Here is a 21642-nt window from a genome sequence, read left to right as displayed (position 1 = left end):
AAAAGACAGCCAGAGCCAACCCCCCTCCCCACTTTACACCGCTGCAAAGCTGGGAGAGAGAGCTGGTAGTATTCCCTAGGAAAGAGGGAGAGAGGGAGGGAGAGAGAGGTGGGTGGGTGATGCGTGTCTTGGGGCATCGAGGGACCTGCTCACCCTGTGACGACCTGGAATGATGAAAGGAACGTTTCCCGGTACCTGGGAATCATGTGTTTTAGGGAAGGAGCCCCTGTTTAACCCATCAAAGTGAATTATCCCCACCCCCTTAACATTCCCAGGAGCACCACACAGAGAGACATACACACGCCTTCCAGAGTGAAATGTCTTTCCCCGATTTACAGAGGAACAGAGGGCTGGGGAAGGGTTTACCTGATCCCCCTCCCACTACAGCAGGTGTGAAACCCCTTCCCTGAACATAAACGGTCAGTGATGGTCACTGTCTTCTGGGGCGGGGGCGGGGGGTGGAATGTGGCGAGAGTACTCTGATATACAGTATAACCATCCCAATTATTTATATATTGGATTTGTTTAAAAAAAGAAAAATGCGTGCGTGTGTGAAACATACAAATATGTCGAGTAAAATACACACGCACACAAATACAGCCAGGTGTGGAACTTCTCCCATTGAGCCATAAAAATTAAATGAGCTTTCCCTGAAGACACAAAACAAGGAGAGATGATCCCAGCTTCCCAGGTTTCCCTTCTGCCTCGAAACATAGAATGAAATGATCATTCCCTTAACTCCAAAGGAGTCGGACGCAAGGAGGAGACACCCCCAGCTAGATTAAGGGGGCAGAAGTATGTGTCTAAAACGCCGGGTTATCGTTATTCGAATATCCCCTAATGGGTGGTAAAGTTTGAGATCACCCTCTCCCTCACGAGAACACACACACACACACACACACACACACACACAGAGAGAGAGAGAGAGAGAGAGAGAGAGAGAGAGAGCTATCCTTGCCATGCTGAACCACCCTGCGTTACCAAGAGCAACAAGAAGCTCCTCCGGGAGCGCGCCGTACCTTGGAAAGGCAGCCGAGTTGTTCTTCTTCTTCAGAGCAGCTGCTTGCAACAGGGGAGAAAACGAGGAGGGGGGGGGGCGAAGCAGGAGGGAAGTGGGCACCACCAGGCATCAGATGGCTGGAGAAAGGTCTCCCTTGGCACTGGTGCCCTGCTCTCTAATCGTTTCACACACACCCCTACAAGCGCACGCATGCACAACTCCTCCCCCCCCCTCTTCCTCAGGCTGCATGAGATAGGAGGGATCGCATGCCAGCCGCCTCCTCCCTCTGCCCAAAGGTAAAGAGGTCCAGTCCTGGCATGTTGCTAGTGCCTCACACTTTCCTTCCCTGAACTCCTCAGGTATCTGCCACACCCTTCCAGCGAAAATGGGCTTAGACAGCGAGAACAGCCAAGAAGTGCGGCTTGGAAAGTTCCCCACGCTGTGGGGTGGAGGGGAGGGACTCTGAGAAATGGGGGTGGGAGAAGAAGACCCCTCCCTCTCACGGTGGGGGGAGAAGTGGGAGATGAGGCACAGGGCATGCACTCTGATCAGCTATGTAGTAATGATGATGATGATGATGGCGACGATGATAATAATAATAATAATAATAATAATAATAATAATAATAATTAATGCCCCTCAACACCCAACTTCACCACCACCACAAAAAGGACATGCTGGAGCAATCTTTATACAGGGGCTTCTCCTCTGCAGGATGCAAGTAAAATAAATGCCCCTTTGCTCTGAACAAGTAAGTAGATTGCATCCACTTTTGGATGCATGAGATATTTGGGCTAATTTTGGGATGTACTAAAACAAGTGACAGAGAATTGCCATTTGAAATACCCATTTTAAATAGCTACTTCAACTCCAGCGTGATTGGTTAACCACACAGAGAGGCTGGTGACAAAAACCTGCCTTTCCAAATTGCCGCTACAACCCATTGGTAAGAGATTATGTCATGCTAAATTGCGGCTGCAAACCCATCACTTTCTACCCTTCTCTGCCTGAAAAACAGGGGAATTTCTGTTGCCATATAATGAATTGGCCCACTGGTCTATTTAGCCCCATATTGTCCAGACTGACTGGGAGCAGCTTTCCATGGTTTCAAGTGGGTGGAAAGGTGGGTGTTCCCAATCCTACCTGGAGATGCTGGGGATTGAACCTGGGGTCTTCTGCATGCAAGGCAGATGCTCTACCACTAAGCTACAGCCCTTCCCCATAGCTCAGACCCTGTTAAAAGATCTACAGGCATTATTGTCCACTATGTTGATCAACAGAATTGTGGAGTGGCCAGCAAAACAGTATTCAAATGGTTGTAGGTAATGGAGAAATGACTTGCATAAAGTTGAGACCCACCATCAATCACAGATGTGTCAAGGACCCCTTCCCCCAAGCTCTTGGGATGCTTACAACCTTGTCTCCCACTTCCCACTCTCACTAATTTTGGTACTAAAACAGGATCTCAGTAGAAATCACGACAACCCTGTGATGTAGCCAATTTTAGTTTTCCTCTATTAAAACCTCAGAATACACCCAGGCGACTAAGTAGACTTCTGAATGGCCAGCATTGGCATATGTTTGGTCCTGAGAAGCCATCTGCAGCCTTTGGTGCCTTCCGTCGCAAGCAACTGTGTTTCTGAATGGTCATTGCAACGCACTGGCATGGCTTGGATACTCCTAAACTATTCCCCTTTCAACTCTCATCTGCATAAAAATCAGCAGACTTTCTGAATGGGGTGCATTGCCTCAGCTGTAATTCTGCACACACCCCATTCAGAAACAGAAAGCTTCAGAATAAAGGCATACCTCCAGTTGGCCTTATGAATGTGTTATGTCATCTTGCAGTGAGTGGACTGCGATTTAGCACCTTGCCCTGAAAGCCTCAACATAAAACTCTACAACAGGCTTGTCATTCCAAATGTCCATAGGAATGCATTGAGTTTGGGCAGCGATTTTGCACCAACCTGCTGGCCTAAAGCATGCTAAAATTGAGGTTCTGCCACTTCTTTAGATTATACTCATTTTGGGGTGGAGCATAAAAGATTGGTCCTTACGAGTGGCTATCAAATTGCAGTGAAAGCGAGCCATGTCTTTCTTTAGGTAATGGTAAAGGACCCCTGGACAGTTAAGTCCAGTCAAAGGTGACTATGGGGTTGCAGCACTCATCTCACTTTCATGCTGAGGGAGCCGGTGTTGGTCCACAGACAGTTTTCTGGATCATGTGACCAGCATGACAAAACCACTACTGGTGCACGGAGGACCATGACAAGTGCCAGAGTGCACAGAAATGCCATTTACCTTCCCACCACAGCGGTACCTATTTATCTCCTTGCATTGGTAAGAGATTATGTCACGCTAAACTGCTGCTGCAAACCCATCACTTTCTACCCTTCTCTGCCTGAAAAACAGGGGAATTTCTGTTGCCATAAACTGAATTGGCCCACTGGTCTATTTAGCCCCATATTGTCCACACTGACTGGGAGCAGCTTTCCATGGTTTCAAGTGGGTGGGAGGGTGGGTGTTCCCAATCCTACCTGGAGATGCTGGGGATTGAACCTGGGGTCTTCTGCATGCAAGGCAGATGCTCTACCACTGAGCTGTACTTTTGTACTTTTGTACTGTTTTATTGTTGTTAGCCGCCCTGAGCCTGGCTTCAGCTGGGGAGGGCGGGATATAAATAAAATTTATTATTATTATTATTATTATTATTATTATTATTATTATTATTGGTGTGCTTTTGAACTGCTAGGTTGGCAGTAGCTGGGACACAGCAACGGGAGCTCGCCCCATTGTCGGGATTCGAACCGCCAACCTTCTGATCAGCAAGCCCAAGAGGCTCAGTAGTTTAGACCACAGCGCCACCCACGTCCCATTTAGCATCATATAAATGCATTTTTAATCTGAATGGCCATAGAAATTACCTAGAAGTGATTTGGGTGGTCCAGCTGCCTATGACAAAAACTAGACTCCTGGGATGCTAACAGCACCTCACTTCTATGCTTTTCTCCGACTTACTCTGCCTGAGTGTTCAGGTATATTTTTGCCACAGTCCTTCCTTGCAACAACCTTCTGAGATACATCAGTATCATTTTCAAATTTCTTTGATAAGCAGCTGAAGTTGAGAGAATAGAGCTTTGCAAACTGTGCATTTCTAAGACTGGGGTGCAGTGTTGAAATCCAAGGGGTAGTTTAACCATGCATTCAAAGCCTTAGCTGGCTCTCAGTGGACGAAGGGAAAGGAGCTTGGACAAGGCAGAAGGCAGCTCCCTATATTACTATGCTAATTTATATTCCATATCCAGGGGTATATGTTTACTTTTGCTTCTTCCCCTTTACAAAACTAAGTACCTCCCACCTTGTTTGTTGCTTGATGGCATTCTGTTAAATTAAAAAAAAATCAACTGAATTTCTGAGATACCAAGTAAAAAAAGATAGATGCTAAAACTGCAGTCCTAATCGCATTTAACTGGAAGTCAACTCCACTGAATGCAATACGGTTTACTTCTGAGTAGACATGGGGTGGTATTCAAATATGTTTTCTCAGAGAAGACCCACTAAAATTGACTAAGTTAGATCCATTAATTTCAATAGGTCTGGTCTGAGAAAAACTTAGTTGAATACCACCCATGGTCAGACTTCCACTGTTTGTAAACTGTGTTGAACAATTAATATTGATAAAGTCTAAAGATGCACAATATCAGTGTTTCTTTTTGCAAAAATCTGAAGAAAAAATGCACATTGATTTGGTAGTTTCTTCTCAGTTTTAGTAAAAACACTGTTCTGATACAATCCCTAGGTGGCTTTTTAAAAATTATTCCTTCTAGGATGTAGGCAAGTAAACAGGCTCGCTTTTCTCATTTCTGTGATGTTTTCTACCAACCTTTACTCACTTTTGATAGACGTTAATTGGATTATACGTGTGCCGTTTCCAAACATTCATATGAGCACCATCTGGACTCTGATGTCAGGTGCAAAATTCAGCTTCCCCAGACCCTCAGCTGTAAAAACGAATCAACATAAAACCCGCATGATACTAGCTCTCATGGAAGAAAAAAAAGTAAAGTGGAAAGGCTTGTAAATCAGAGAAACTAGGTAATAATTTTCACCTATAAAAGTATCAGGGCTTCTGCTATGTCCTACATCTTTCTTACGTATATATTCATACATATATATTCTGTGCATATCTATATCTATATTCTTACATACATATTCTGCATTTTGTGTGTGTGTGTGTGTATGTATGGTGTGTATATCACACCAATTTATATAACCAGCTGATCACTGTGCTCTTTGGGAGGTGGCATATAGCAAATATAATTTGGTCAACTAAAGCAACTTTTCTCAACCTGGGGTCCCCAGTTGTTGTTGGATATAATCCCTGACCACTGGTCCTGCTAGCTATGGATGATGGGATTTGTAGTGCAACAACATGGTGGAGAAAGGCTGAAGTAGAGGCTGAAATCCTAATTCTATTTATCTGTGAGTAAACCCAATTGACTCTAATGGGACTTATTTCTAAACATGGTTAGATTGTAGCCTTAGTGTCAGGACACAGAATCATAGAATCATAGAGTTGGAAGAGACCACAAGGGTCATCGAGTCCAACCCCCTGCCAAGCAGGAAACACCATCAGAGCACTCCTGACATATGGTTGTCAAGCCTCTGCTTAAAGACCTCCAAAGAAGGAGACTCCACCACACTCCTTGGCAGCAAATTCCACTGTCGAACAGCTCTTACTGTCAGGAAGTTCTTCCTAATGTTTAGGTGGAATCTTCTTTCTTGTAGTTTGGATCCATTGCTCCGTGTCCATTTCTCTGGAGCAGCTCCCTCTTGGAACTCCCCTTTGGAACTCCCTTCCACTACGTACCAGACAGGCACATTTGTATGTCTTGCCAGTGTCTGCTGAAGACTTTCCTCTTCTAAAAAAAACCCTTCTAAGTGGATTTTTTTTATCCCAGCAAGTATCTGTACAGGATTTGTTTCTATATACGTATGTAATTATTTTAACTATGTTTATATCTGTAATAGTTTTGAATCTTTTTTAAAAAAAATGCAATTGCTTTGTAAATGCTTCGTTGTGAAATCACTTTGGGATGCTTCAAAGGAAGCAAATCACAAATGAAATAAATAGCCACGGTGTTTCTTCCTGTGATTCCTTCTTGCTATCCCCTTTCCCCTTCCTTTTTGTATGCCTGCCACCCAGCCCTCGCCAAAATATTCTGAATTCTGACAAATAAAACAAAACAAAAACCCGCCCATACAAAACTCATAAAATGAAACAAAGACTTCCCACTGAAGCCGTTGATTTTAATGACTGAGGACTGCATCCTACATGCAGTTCCTTGAGGCCAAATTTGGGTGGGCTTTGTTTTGTTTTTCAGCAGAATGTTCCTTACCCAAGGAATGGGGATGGTCAAATGGAGTGTGCCTCTTTCTTTGAAGTCTTGTCAAGAAAGCTTGTTTTCAGAGCATTTATCCCTGCCTTCAACCACATCTTCCATTACCCTCACTTAGTGGCAACCTACACATTATGCAGAACCTGCACCCCTTTCTCTGCCTTTGTGGCCTGAGATCAACTACAGCATAGCTGCTTCTGATGCTAGGAAAGTTCCATTGGAAGCCTTGGGGCCCTGAAAGGAACTGGTGACGCCTCTCCCGTGTCCTGTAGCAACACTGGGCTGGGGAGGAGATGCAGCTGCAGCACCACTTTTTCCAATGTAACCTGCAGCTTCTCCCATTCTTCGGATAGCATAGGAAGCTCCCATAAATGTAACATGAGATGGAGTTGTCATTCCAAATAATGTGTTGGGTGGTTCTTCATGCATGTTCTTCTGCTGTCTTTGTGGCATGGGAGCTACAGTCATGGAAGGTGGAGGCAATGAAGTCTGGGCCTAGTCTACATATGAGGAGCACTAAGAACATCAGAAGAACCTGCTGGATCAAGCCAATGGCCTCCTGTTCTCACAGTGACCAACCAGATGCTTGTGGGAAACCAGCAAGCAAGGTTTGAGCACAGGAGCCCTTTTCCCTCCTGTGGTTTCCAGCAACTGGTATGAAGAAGAAGAAGAAGAAGAAGAAGAAGAAGAAGAAGAAGAAGAAGAAGAAGAGTAGTAGTAGTAGTAGTTTGGATTTGATATCCCACTTTATCACTACCCGAAGGAGTCTTAAAGCGGCTAACAATCTCCTTTCCCTTCCTCCCCCACAACAAACACTCTGTGAGGTGAGTGAGGCTAAGAGACTTCAGAGAAGTGTGACTGGCCCAAGGTCACCCAGAAGGTGCATGTGGAGGAGCGGGGAAGCGAACCCGGTTCACCAGATTACAAGTCCACCCCTCCTAACCACTACACCACACTGGCTTTGCTGTCTCCAACCATGGAAGCAGAGCATAACCATCATGACTTTTGGTAGTCCTGAAGGTTATCCTTTCACATGTGGTGTTAAATAATAATAATAATCACTTAGCAGCTTGAGAGCCCAGCTAACAACAAACTGACATAAGTCTTAGTTGAATCAGATAGTTGCCTTAACAGCCTGTAATAAAATTCTGCACTTTGAGCAGAACCTTGGGGGCCTTTCTGTTTCTTGTAAGGTGATGTGCTGACACGGAAATCTCAGAGTCGCTTGTCAATTCCTTGTCAGCTGGGTTCCCAAGATGTAATTAAAAGGTTCTCCATTACAGACACATCTTTCACATAAGTGTCCAACAGAGCTATGCAAAGTATAGAAAGCCAACAAAATTTACACTGCCTGAAATTAAGCCCACATAAATTATTCCAAATTCTGTTTGGGAGTGGGGCTACTGCTGGCCGAGCCAGCCTAAGTCTTGCAGAAGGAAACAAGTCATTTAAATAGAGTTTAATTTACACTTACACACTCTCTTTTTGCTTTTTTGCTGGCCTGAGTTCTGTTGGCTTGGCAGGTCACATGACAGAGCTAAATGCCAGTAGGATCCATTGTAAGTCCTCCCCTGCCTTGTCCTGCTCTCACTACTTTCCTGGGATGAGGGAGTTACACAGCCATATCTCCACCAGAACCAGGATGTTTGTCTTACGCTGGTGCATTCCAGGTGTGCCAGGAATCAGTCAGCTGAGACAGGGATCTCCTGAATCCTAACTTGTTCATCCCAGTGGATCTTGGGTTTGGATTGCTCCCTCGGTTAAAGGCTAGGTCCATATTTTGTGGCACTAGTGGTGGCGGTAGAGGGGAGGAGAAGGAAGAAATTAATTTTGTTGTTTGGAATGGTCAGAAGGCAGTTATGCCATTTTAGCCTGCATGACTTGTTTTTTATGTATAAATTCAGGGGAAATAGGCAAGACTGGGGAGCGGTATTACCTGATCCGGCCTTATCATGTTTTCCCTTCGTTTTATAAACTAAAATGTCCCACTCCAGTCTTTCTACAAGGAGGAACTTATTCAACCTGTGCATATCCTGTATCATTGGAGTGCCATAAAAATGTTTTTGAAATGCAGTTCATTTCAGAATAAATACTTGTTCCTTAATAAAATCTCAAGTGCTGTGGTTTGTGGTCTGTGGCTTACTTCTTTCTAACCACACCACAGATGACCAGTTTCAAACACTTGTTTGCATCAAGGGGAATGACGCATGTTGGCCCTCTCTTCCTTTGCCTGTTTTAGATGTATCCCCTCCCAGCTGCTAAAACGTGTTTCCTTTTCATAGGAACACATTCATTGATCATTTGTTTTTAGTACCTTATCAGAAAGCAATACGCTAAAAATCAAGAAAGGGGAAAGTGAAGCTGAAGAGCAGGGAGTGGGAAGTTACAAACAGCAAGATCTGTACAACCTTGGAACAGGTTCCCGGGGGAACTTGCCGAGAGTCCATTATCCGAGCTAATTAAAATGAGACTGGACACTTCACTAGGAAAAATATCCATTAGGGAACCATTCTACATTGTCAAGGAATGGACTGATTAGCTTAAAACCAGTGAAGGGAAAAGAAATGGAAAAATCAATCTGCTGATGGAATGAGGGCCAGAGTTCCCATCGGAGAAGGAATAGGAAGACTCTAGACAACTGTCACGACATTTTCTCCTGCTGCTTTATTCAAGCAGTGTTGATCTTGAGAGACTGGAAATGAGATATGTTACCCTCCATCACCAAGGGCGAGAAAGAGGACTCATTCTACATCTTTGATTATTTCCTTTCACACACCTCCTTCAGATCCACCTATCTATGCTTGTGTACTTCCTTGCTTTGCGCGTCTCATACTGCAGCTATTCCCTATTTCATTACGGTCTCATGCTATAGTGTCCTGGAAGTGTTCTGGGAATATGCTCCTACTCTATGGAATCAGCTGCAACACTCTTTCTCTCCCCCCCCCCCCCAAAAAAAAAACCCACCACAACAACAACCCTGGCTTGGTGAAGCTCAAACTCAAGCAGAAAGGTGGCCAGAAAAAGTAGCAAAGCAGTTTCTGCCAGCCATCTGTAAAGTGGTCCCAGAAGACTTGGGTATCCTTAATCGTGACTCATTTGTCCAATGGGAGAGATGGATCTTAGAATATGAGGGATCTGCTATTCTTATCTTCCTTCAATTATCAGGAATCACAGAGGGAATTCTCTCCAAAACAACACCTGAGCCTCAAAGAAAGGGGATATGGCAGGGATGTGCTGTATCATCATCACCTACAGACAGGAAGTCCAAATGCTGGTCTTTGTGATCAAACAAAAAAACAACAACACATGAGCAAACTGATCCTGAAGGCTTAACTTTTCTTTCTGATACACATATGAGCAGTTTGGATTTCTTCTCCTTCCCTTAGGAAATATTTTTCTATCAGGTTGGGCCAACTCTTTGGTCTCAACTGAAATAAGTGGATGGGTGATCTTTTCCTAGCTTTAATTTCCTTGTTCCTGTAATAATTCTTTCCCTTGCCGCAAGCTTGCTCAGAACCCCCTCCCCCAGCCCAGTGTCCTCACTCTCTGTCTGATACAAAAATATAAAATAAGATACTAGGCCTAAAGAAATGTTCATTGTCTTTGAGTTATAAAACCATTGTATTGAATCAGGCAAGCACTGTTAGGCATTGTTATTACTGGGGTATTTATAAAAAAATCCAGAAAAGTAACAGAACATACTGAAGTAACAGGGGAGCATCTCTTTTGTACCTCAGGCAAAATTGTTCGAGGGAGCTTAGTTGCAGGTAGAATGAGGTGAATAAAATGCACATTGGTTTTGACAAGGGTATATAACATACGCTTTTAAAAAAAGAAAGAAAGTGCTAACAGCAGAAAAATTCCACAGCCAATAAGGCAAAAGGTGACAGCAGTTCTGAAAATGATTAAGCTGGATGTGGGGTGTAGTGCAATGCAATGTCCAGCATTTTAATGACCAAAATGTCCTGCATTCTTATGCTTTTGGATTAGTTTTTCTTAATTTTGGGGGATGAATTTTGAGACTACCAAATTTAGCTGCCAAGTTGAGTTATCCTCGAAGTGGAGGAGGATGACCTTGTGACACCTAGAGATGGGTCCCTATATAAAGATTTGCACGTCTTCCAAGCATCATCTAACACTATCTAATTTAGTTTCCATTGAAACTTTACCCATGGGCCATGTGTGACCCACCCAGGCAATCCCTACAGCCTTCTGTGAGTTACCCAGTGCACCTCCTGCCTTCATCTTGCCCTCCATGTTCTTTTCAGCCCAGACAGAGTATGGAAGTCTTACAGGAACAAGAGAAACTTCACAGAGCTGTCTACCACAATATGATTTCTTTTTTGTCTTTTTGATCTGCCACCTTCCCCCTCTATTTCTGGGGGCTAGAGTCACTGCCTAGCAATCCAAACAATAAGGAGCATTACTCCAAGCTTTGGGTATTGTTATAAATTTTGCAGCAGTGCTTGAGGACAATTTACTATCTGAATTGCTATCCTTCTGTGTTCTTAGCAGTTCAGAAGGCTATTCAAAATGTATCCATTGTAATTGACAGTGCCTTAGAGAAACTTGGAGCAGAACATGTCCATTCTGACGTTAAACATATTAGCCTGTAAACCTGTGACCACTTACGGTACCTGGGAGCAAGCCCAATTAAACTCAGTGGGACTTATTTTTTAGTCTATACATAAAGGATTGCGCTATTAATCCAATTAGGCCTTATATACATTAATCACAATGCAAACATGGGGTTCTTAGCCATGTACACAGAATTAACGCTATTGCTGTTTATCTGACCAGGGCTGCAGATTCCTAGGTGACTCACTCACAGTTGACACCAGTGGAATTTAAGCAACCTCCATTCATTAATACAGCATATAGATTGGCTCCAGTCTATGTTAGTTGTGTTTAGGTACTATTTAAGCCTGCAGTCCTAACCCCACTTACCTGAGAATAAGCCGTGATCAATTCAGCAGGACTTCCTTTTGCGTGGACAGCGTTAGAGTAGACTGTGCTGTAAATCAGGTGGCTATGAGTAACTTACTCAGCAAGAACCAATTGTGACTAATTTTAGGCCAGATCCAAACATATGCCTCTACTGAAGATCAGTTCAGAAGTTTTGTCATTAGGTTCCTCTTTTTATGATGCTGACAGTCAACTTTGAGCCAGTGTTGTGTAGTGGTTAGAGTGTTGGTCTAGGACCCAGGAGACCAGGGTTCACACCCCCTCTTGGCCATGAAGCCCACTGGGAGACCTTGGGCCAGTCACTGTCAACCTTTCAGCCTAACCTACCTCACAGGGTTGTTCTGGGGATTAAATGGGGGGGGGGCACAGAACCATGCAAAGCACCTCGAGTTCACTAGAGAAGAAGGTGGGATATAAAGGCAATAAACAAACAAGTAAACGTTACTGGTATGTTTTCTACTGAGTCCAGTCCAACATGCCCTTAGGTTATTGAATGTTTCCCATAAAAGTGTATCACTTATAACAAAGGTGAAGAAAACTATGGAAATAAGATTCATTAAGCTTCTGTATATTTAATAACGGGCCAATCTGAACATATATGGATAGTGTTGGTTATTAAATACCTCTTTAAATTTTCAGGGAAATTGTCCAGGAAGGGAGAAACCAGTTGTTTAGACGCTGCTGAATTGTCCATGTTTTCTTCTTGCGACTGTCTTTGTCTGTCATATTAAGAATGATTTCAGCCTGTGCAACATTTGTTCAATTTCATTATCCATTGAAGTCTGAAGAATGATGGAATGCATCTATTTAAACAACATCTGAAGGAAGCAGTGGCTTCCCGTTATAAAGCTTGCCAGCAATTCCCTTGCCATTTTAATAAGAAAGCAATTCTGCATTGCATTATAATTGCAAAACAAAAATTTGTTTTAACAGACATATTCTTGCTCCCCCTCCCAAATTTAACAAGTTCCGTTCAGATAAAAATATATATTAAAATCCTCTGTCTTCACATTTGGCATTTTAAACACAGCCAACCATTCACAGCAAATGCAGCTGGTTCACCTGGTCTTGCACCCTGTCTATGGTAGTAGGCAGCCAGATGTCCTGGGGAACTCACAGGCTCTTCTTAAATGGTCTAGCACTGGATGATTGGAAGTACCCTCACCCAGAAGATGAAGGCTATGTCATTTGATGAACATGGCTCATAAACCTCAGTCCGTGAATTTGAGCACTCCTTTTAAACATCCTTCTAAAATAGGGATTATCACACAGCTTCTGGAAATAAAGTTTGTGATGTTTGTCTGGAATAGAGGGCCCTTGATATGTGCACTAAAGGCTCCCTACAGACCCTCGCAGGTGTTGAGATCAGCAGAGGAGGCCATCTTGGTAGGTCCACCTCCCTCAACTGAATTAGTGCAACAAAACTCTGTATGGGCTGGGCTGCCTTTGAAAACAGCTTGGAATCTTCAATGGCAGAAGGCTGCTGCTAAAATCTTGACTAGGGCAAGGTGCTGGGATCATGTGACCCCCATTAATATTTCAGTGTCCCTGTTTCCTAGTGCACTTCAAGATGTTGGTTATTGCCTATAATGCTTTTTTAATTTTATAAGGTGTGTGTCTTTGTTTCTCAATTTCACCCTTTTACATGGTTCTGTATGTATTGTGGTATATTATGCATTGTGACTTGCTGTTATTTTTATTGATTATAATTTAGTATTTATGTATTGTAATTGTTAAGCGTGGATTTCTGTTTAATTGTTATTTGCTGATAATTTGATAGTTAATTTTATCATATACTGTGCTATTATATTCTATTGGATTGTTGAATATTTCTTTATTTGATATAAGCTGTTTATTTTAAAGCTATGTTTTTATTATGACTTTTTGTATTGGATCAGATTATTATAAGGCATGTGACCTTTGTTGCATATTTTGTTGTTGTATAATAATATAGAAAGGCGGTATATAAATTAAAAGTGAAATGAAAATGAAATAATGCTTGGGACCAAACTGCTTGAGGAACTGCCTCCTCTCCTATGAATCTGCCCATCTCAATAATTCTTGAAAAAAATAGATAATTCCTCAACATATACACACAAACACCAATGCTCACACAGTTGGGTAGAGCTAAGCAATATGAGCATCATATCGCCATCAACAGCACCAGCCAACTATGTACCTCTTCTGATCCTTTCTCCCCTAGTAATGTGCAGAAGCATCAAATGTGTCATGTGATGTGATTGTTCTGCAAGTTTCATAGCTTTCACTTTATTTTATTGGCTGTAATGATTGTGGTATGATGAGGGCTGTGATGAAGGAAGCTTACAATATGTCTCTATCCCTTCACTTCACCAATGTAGCATTACTGGTTTCAGCCATGTACTTCTCAAATCAGTTAGGTCTAGTATACAGACATGGCAATCTACTCTGTCAGTGGTGTGTCTATCTATAGTGGTGATGGTATTTAACTGTGTATCTCGATTTAACTATTGATTGGCCCAATTCTACAGTCAGTGTAGGAGCTGCAAGGAAACAGCTTCAAGTGGTTAAAGCCATTTGTTTGTGAAGAGGTTCTCTGTGTGGCTCAGGCTGATTGTTCAAAGCCTCTCCATGAGGAGTGGGTAACCAGATTTTCATCTAGCATAAGGAGAAGTCCGTAACAAGTACAAGCGGAAGAGGCCAAAAAAATGTGATCTTTAAATAGCACAACAAACTGAAGGGTGGGGGGAGAGAGCAAAGCAGCATTCATAAGCTTGGCAATGTTTTGGAAAAGATCATTGAATATTATTCCTCTTTAGCGCTGGAGCTCAGAGCCTTATTTAGAAGGCTCTTGATTGCACTATTGAAAATTTCAAAAGGGAAATAACAGGACATATTTTTTAATACCTCTGGAGAATGAGAGAAAATGAGGGGGAAAGTCAGTGCTATAAAATAGCAAAATCTGCAGCAAATAAAAGGAGGCGCCATTTTAGAGGCGGCTACAGCTTTTGGAATTCAGTCTCATGAGGTCATAGAGTCAAGTACTCTGGGATCCTTTAAAATATACATTTTAAGGCCTGGATAATTTTATGACTGCATATAACATTTGTAGCTATGCAAGCCAAGATAATAACATGGTTAATCAAATCTCATGCTTCAGGGCATAAATTGATTGCCTGAGGGGGTCATGACAGATTTTTATTTCCCACCAAGTACATGATTACACAATTGACTCAGTGTCTTACAATTGCCTTTTGCTACTATATATAAACCGGTGGTTCTAATCTGGAGTGGCACAAACTGTGTTCCGCTGTCAGCATAAAGAAATGTCCGGGCCAAGACTCAAAGCAATCCATTAGCAGAAGGTCGCAAGATCAGGATATAAAATGCCCGTTCGATTACTGACACGCGTTGCAAAAAATAAAAATTAATAGCTCTTTTAATCATCCCATTCAATCCTTGAAGTTGTCATCTACCACAGCAGGTTCCATCCAATGGTGTAAAAGAAGGTACATACATTCTGTTATGAGGTAAAACTCTATAATCGGAAAAGAAGACTACTGCAATCCGACCAGAAGCCAGCAGTAATGGGAACCCAGAAAGCTGCCTTATATTGAGACAGACCATTGGTCCACCTAGTTCAGTATTGCCTACACCAGGCTTGGGTCTCCAAATGTTGTTGCACTACAACTCCCATCATCACTGACCACTGGTCCTGCTAGCTAGAGGAGGTGGGAGTTGTAGTCCAACAACAGCTGGAGACCAAAGATGGGAAACACTGGTCTACGCTGACTGGTGGTGGCTCTCCAGGATTTCAGACCTATGTGGATTAGCTAGAGAGTGAACCTGAGATCTTCTGCATGCAAAGCAGATGTTCTACCACTGAGCTATGCCCCTTCCCATACTCCAGTCGTATTATAAAGTATAACTACCACAGTACCAACCATTGAAGAAAAGCAAACATGTCATCTCAGCCGAAACAAAGAAGCAACACCAATCATGTACAGTGGTACCTCGGGTTACATACGCTTCAGGTTACAGACTCTGCTAACCCAGAAATAGTACCTCGGGTTAAGAACTTTGCTTCAGGATGAGAACAGAAATCATGCTCTGGTGGCGCGGCAGCAGTGGGAGGCCCCATTAGCTAAAGTGGTGCTTCAGGTTAAGAACAGTTTTAGGTTAAGACCAGACCTCCGGAACGAATTAAGTACTTAACCTGAGGTACCACTGTATAGGCCACTTGAGGCAGGCTAGGTTCTCAAGGTTTTCTGGAATAACTAAAGCATGGGAGCCTATCGACCTCACTGATCTAATTGGTGGGCAAAAGTGGAGAGGTTCTGCTGAGGATCTTAAGGATCTAAATTTGAGGAAACTCAAAGAGTAGAGTTAGCAGTGGTGACTGGTAAGGCAGTTTGCTAGGCAGAACCACTGGTAACTGTGGTATGTGGAAAAGGGGAGATCCTGCAGTTGCCTTTTTAGATGCAAGGAGGTGTCAGTGAAGACGTTGCCACAAGCACTTTGCCAATGTAATGTTGCTGGGTGGGTATTTACTCTGGAGTGGACACAGGCTGCCGACATCAGCAGGGGAGATTATCCACTCCGAAACCACGTACTGATTTCTCACCCACCACTTTGTCATTGCACAGCAGGCAATTCACCTAGCAAAACCCTCTCACTGGCCACCACTAAATCTTAGGGCACTGTGAAGAGTTGTGAATAGGGAGAAAAAATACTCAAAGCATGCCTGTGGTACTCTATGGGTCCCTTCACATCTTGTTCAAAACGTATTGTTATGCTTCGCTATATGCATATTCTGATTTTAGAGTGGGGAAATATTTGCTTTTCCCTACTGCTGTGTGAAAATCCCATTTTCCTAAGAACATGGGAAGCTGCCATATATCCCTTGCCAGAGCATCGGTCCATCTATTTCAGGCCAATGTCTACACCAAGAAGCCAGCCGCTCTCCAGACAGGGGGTCATTTCCATCCCTATTTGGAGATGCTGCAGATTGGACCTGGAATATTTTGCAGGCAAAGCATGTTCCTTGCCAGTGAGCTACAGCTCTTCCCCAACTGTAACAGGGGAAAGGATTTTCCAAGCATTTAGCACAGAAAGAAAATGAACATAACTCTGTGTAAAGATGCCTTGTTCTAAAGCATAAGGGTGGGTGTGCGTGTGTGTGCATGTGTGTAAAGCATAAGGGTGGGTGTGCGTGTGTTTGGTTTCTTTGGAATCTTTTAGCCATAATTATCAGAATCAAGTGTGATGTTTTAATTAAACGGATGAAGCTCTTTCAGTTATTTGCTACTTGGAAAATGGCATATTTTTCATGGAAATCTGTTGACGGTTAAAAAAAACGCACCACGATCTAAACCTCACAGCCGTAGCTTGCAAATTAAGAGCTCTTCATTGGGAGGGGGGGGGGATAGGGAAATCCTGGCTAGATGAGACCTTTAACATGCCTTTTTGTGAGTCTGTGTTTGTGTATGTGTAGAGGGCGTTTCACTAAGCAACAGTGACATTTTCTGAAAGAGCCCTTCAATGCTGAATTGTACGGTACAGTAACTTCTCAGCATGGGTTCCAAGTACAAACACGATTGGGCTGAAAGAAGGAACTTGCAGCCTCAGTGGAGTGACTCTTTCCATCAGAGCCCCTTTCACCTTTCGGAAGACGCATTCTGTTGGCATCTGCGTGCTTTTAAGCAAAAAGCCCCACAGCAGCCATGTGCCCGAGAGGTTCAAAGGGAGGATTCGAAAATCTGCCTGCCAGAGCAGCGCGTCTCCATTCATGTGTCTCAGTAAAGATCAAAGTCACTCTAACAAATCGTATGCTTCTGGAGAACTGTGTGATCAACAATAAAACATACTGAAAAGGCAGGTCTGCAACGCAGCTTTTAAAAAAGGCCCTCTTACATGGAGTGGGGGGCCAGCTCTTGCAGATGTCTGCATGTCCCTCTTTCAAAAGCCTGCATTCAGTGACAAGTATCGTAATATAAAATGTTAACGCAGCCCTAGAAGAAGAAAATATAACACTCTCATGTAAATTCAAGAAACCAAAAGCCAAGCAAATCAAACTTGGAGCAGCTAGCACCATGAAATGTTAGAATTAGCCCAACTGTTGGGAAACCTAGCAAAAGAAATAAGAAAATAAATCTGGCGTTCTTCACTACTAAGTGGGAGGAAATCAGCAACAAATATATTGACTTTTGATCCACCTCCAACAAATGCAAATTTTGAATGATATAGTTCTTTTGTGTGGTTCTCTAGACTGTAGCCCTATCTTGGAGTAGCAATACTTTTTGGATTTTATTTATTTATTTGTCAGTGTTCTGTTTTGTAACCTTGAACACTTGAGGGGTAAACAAGTCTTGCGCCTTCATTGTAAATTCACTTGGCAAGATGATTCATTCTTTCCAGCATGCCAGGAAATGGTTTCCTGAAATTTTAAATATTACCATAAAATACGTAGCCAAAGATAACATCATAAAACAACATAAGGGAACTGAAGATAAGATAAAGCAGGCATTTTTGTCAGCTCTGCCTCCATGTAATTCCTTTTGGTAATGGGAGCTAAATTTTGAACCATTGCCACTTCACATGCCTACTCAAAGATAGATACAGAGGATATAAAATTGTCAGTTCCATACTTTTTAAAAAAGGTAATTACTTCACTTTTTTCTGAGTGATCATCAGACCAATTAGAGCTGCACAATACTTATTTCCTACACAAATGCTAACAAATGTCACGATGAACAGAACAGATTGCTAAAATCGTTCTTATTTCTGGGATCAAGTTACATATTAACCCAGCACAATTAATTGAAATATACTTTAACAAGCTATAAATCTAGTTGATATATAGATATAATTTAAAATATGTTTCAGGGAAGCATATGAATGGTGAAATGCCAGGCTGCCATTACATTTGCAGAATAACTTTTGATCAAGCAGCAGCACCTGGTAATGTAAGTGTAGCGCAGGTGATTTTCTGCCATTCCTAACACAGCCTCCAGTGTGCCGCCCCCTGCAATCTGTCACAGAGGACTGAAGGATCACCCAGAACAGCCAAGGAGGGAGGCATGAGACAACTGCTTTCCTTCATCTTATGTCAGTAGACACCTCTGCTGGATCAAAAGCCATTCTGACTTGCCCAATCTGTCTAATGTTGAATTAGAGGCTTGATCAAATTCAGCATTGTAAATGCGATAGGGCACACACTCCGGAATAGAATATATTTTGAATCTATGGTCAGTGGTGGAGCTTCAGGCTCCAGCGCCGGGGGGCGGAGAGCACGTGGGGGCATGGCTGGTAAGTGTCCTGGGGGCGTGGTGCCCAGTTCGGGCGGGGGGGGCAGCCATGATGGCACCCCACCGGGATCACGCTGCGGTGGGTGGTGCGCTCCCCCCACAATCCTCTTCCTTCGCCAGTGTCTATGGTCAAGATGAATCTATGGCCAGTTCATGGAAATATTTTAGAAAGAGTCATTAATCCTCTTTTCTTAATATACATTTTTATGGGTTTTTGCATATATTTTCTAAACAGAACATCTCATCTCATCTTCTACAACATTTTGGCTGTTTAGCCTGAGACTTCCATCAACCACGTCTAATGATTTTCAAACCTTATCTCTTAATCTTACATTTGTTATCCTAACTGTTACTTTTAATAATCCATCTTAAAATCCATTCACATAAATCTTTTCTGAAATATTTCATATAGCTCTCCTTATAAAACTTCTTGTAGTCCTACAAGCATAGTCAGTTGGTTACAATTGTCTTTCAGATAACTGAAATTCCAACAGCAATGCATACATTTTTGACAATGTTTTAAATTTGTTATTTAATATTTCCATTTTGAATTTCGACTTACTATAACCAAATCCATTTTTCTTTAAATCTTCTTTAAACATTTCATTAATTTGGTGATAGTGCAACAATTCATTTACATATTCTTTTACCTCTTCATAAGGTTTAATTTTCCAATTATTTCCTTCTTTGCTTACTAACTTTTCATATGTGGCCCGATTTTTACTTATATTTATCTTTTTTACCAAAGGGGACAACCACCATGGTGTTTTATGTTCTAATAGGTTTTTATACCTATCCCATATTTCATATAGAGATCTTCGGAATATGTGGTTTCCAAATCCTTTATGCATTTTTGTTTTGTCATACTATAAATATGCATGCCAGCCAAACCTATTATCAAATCCTAAATCCAACAATTCGTTAATTCTCAAATAGCCCTCCCTCTACTTTTCATCTTCTTCAAGTAGCTCCCACCTGTACTTTTTGGGCTACAGATAGTAGTCCTCATCGCATCTGCTAGGAAGTGAGCCCCACCAAATTAATGGGGCTTCTTTTTGAGTTGCATGCTTAGGACAGGGCTGAAAGAGTTCCAAACTCAAAAGGAACCACCAATCAGGTTTTCTTTGAAAGGTTGGGGGATGCTGGAGGGGGCCAGATGTCCTCTCTCTCTCTCTCATGTCCCAAAGAGAGAACCAGGAGCATTCTGACATTTGCAGAAGTAAATTAAAACAGACCTGTCTCAACAACAGCAAAAACCCTTATGGAGGCTGGACAGACTGAGAGATGACAATGATTAGGTTTGGAAGAAAAGGGGGTGAAGGAGATGGAAGCACTGTATCTCCACCAGAAATGAAGGAGGCACTGCCTCCACATAACTAGAATAATTTTCCCAGAGGCAAAAGACAGAACTGGGCAGATTCAGCAGTATGACAGAAATTGCACAAAATGTGCACATACAGCAGGAACATCAGCTGTAGGTACCTTTGCAGTTGGCTTTTCTCAGATCTTCCAGGCACAGCTGGTTCTTATCTTGGGAAAGGTGCCCATGCTTTTTTTTTTTCACACTTGAGTAATGCCTCATGACACAAGCATGGTATTGATCTCGGCAATTTATGCTGTGATAAGGAAGGACTCAGCTCTAGAGATTTACAGTCCATCTGCATCCTGACAGTGTAATGCTAGATAATGCCTGAACAATTAGAAACACAAGCTAGGTGAGGTCATTTCTATCCTTACTTGAATGACCTAAGTGGAATGACAGACCAAAGGGTTTCTGGCAGACACACATGTGTGAGAGCACATGTCCAACAAATGATTCCTAGGACATTGTCTGACCCTGGCAGGTAAGGACTATGGTAAGGGCATAATAAGATCCTGCAGGATTAGACCAATGGCACATCTAGTCCAGCACCCTGTTCTCACAGTGGCCAACCAGATAACTGTGGGAAACCCAAAAGCAGGGCTTCAATACAAGAGCCCTCTCCTTTCCTGCGGCTTCTAACAACTGATCTTCAGAAGAAGCACACGGTCTCTGTTTGTGCTACAGCGACAGAGCAATACTTTTCAAGTGTGCAGCCTCAATTTTGAGGGAAGGAGAGTCAAAGCTGGGAAATGCATCTGCCTGTGAGGTGCTCAGGTAATTAACTTTAAGAGCAACCTTATTTCCACTCCTCCAAATTCATCGGAGGAAGGGACATTACAGATGAGATAAATACACCTTTTTATGTAGCCCAGTACCAGCATGCTTGGCCTAATTTATCTCAGAGGTAAATAATTTACCTGTGATGATTAAAAGCGATTCTCTTTTTGCACCTCTGTGCTCCTTGGATATTTCGTATACGAATAAATAATTCTGAGTAGCCCCATGTTGTGAGTGGAATGGAAACTGTGAGGTAAATTGGGCAGAACGTAGTGACATGCCCAAAGCCACCTGGCGTGATTTCTAGTTGATTCAGTGTTTCCTGTATCCAGACCTAAGATTATTGCCACTGTACAACTCTTGCTCTCTTATTCAGTCTACTGTGGCATCTTACTTCCTTGCGAACAGAGCAATACCAACATCCAAACAGCGGCACTGGAGTGAGGTAGTACATGGTGGTGGGATCTCCCCACTTGGCTCAGTATACTGGCAGTAGAAGCATCTTCCACAGACAGAAACTACCCTGTCAACAGTAGCCAGTGCATACCCTTGAAGCTGAATGTCCCAAGATTCAGGATAGGCAAAAGGAAATGCTTCTTCACTCAGCACATTGTTAAACTGTGGATTACACCCCCACAGAAGGCTTTCAAAGAAGATCTGACAAAGACATGGAGGATAAGGCTTTTTTAAACGTGTTTTTTATTAAAGATTTCTTGGCTTACAAAGTATGCGCAATGTCTCTTTTTCAAGTTACGTTTTCTACAGATCAGTTTCATTTGTTGAGACATTAGTGTTACATTAGGAGGAAAAGGGGGGAAGAGGTGGAGGGGGCTAGTGAGTGGGGGTGGGGTG

At 42.6% G+C, this 21642-nt stretch overlaps 1 protein-coding gene and 1 long non-coding RNA gene across 6 annotated transcripts in view; one reads left to right on the top strand and one right to left on the bottom strand.

Moving 5' to 3' along the window:
* CHL1 (cell adhesion molecule L1 like) overlaps nucleotides 1–1226 on the bottom strand; it is a 206213-nt gene extending 204987 nt beyond the window's left edge. For 3 of the 5 annotated variants that reach the window (XM_083424698.1, XM_083424696.1, XM_083424699.1), the window contains exon 1: nucleotides 1020–1219. The gene's annotated coding sequence lies outside the window, so the exon portion shown is untranslated. Of the gene's footprint in view, nucleotides 1–1019 lie in introns of all 5 variants that reach the window. The other 2 variants (XM_083424702.1, XM_083424700.1) reach the window with 2 other exon arrangements.
* Nucleotides 1–21642, top strand: part of LOC310671185 — a 917602-nt gene that overhangs the window by 601771 nt on the left and 294189 nt on the right. The window lies entirely within an intron of this gene.

The sequence above is a fragment of the Podarcis tiliguerta genome (genome assembly GCF_965153285.1).
Source record: "Podarcis tiliguerta genome assembly, chromosome: 2".
In the NCBI taxonomy this organism is placed as follows: domain Eukaryota; kingdom Metazoa; phylum Chordata; class Lepidosauria; order Squamata; family Lacertidae; genus Podarcis; species Podarcis tiliguerta.
The sequence above is the reverse complement of the archived record's forward strand: the minus strand, read 5'-3'. Positions and strand labels throughout refer to the sequence as shown.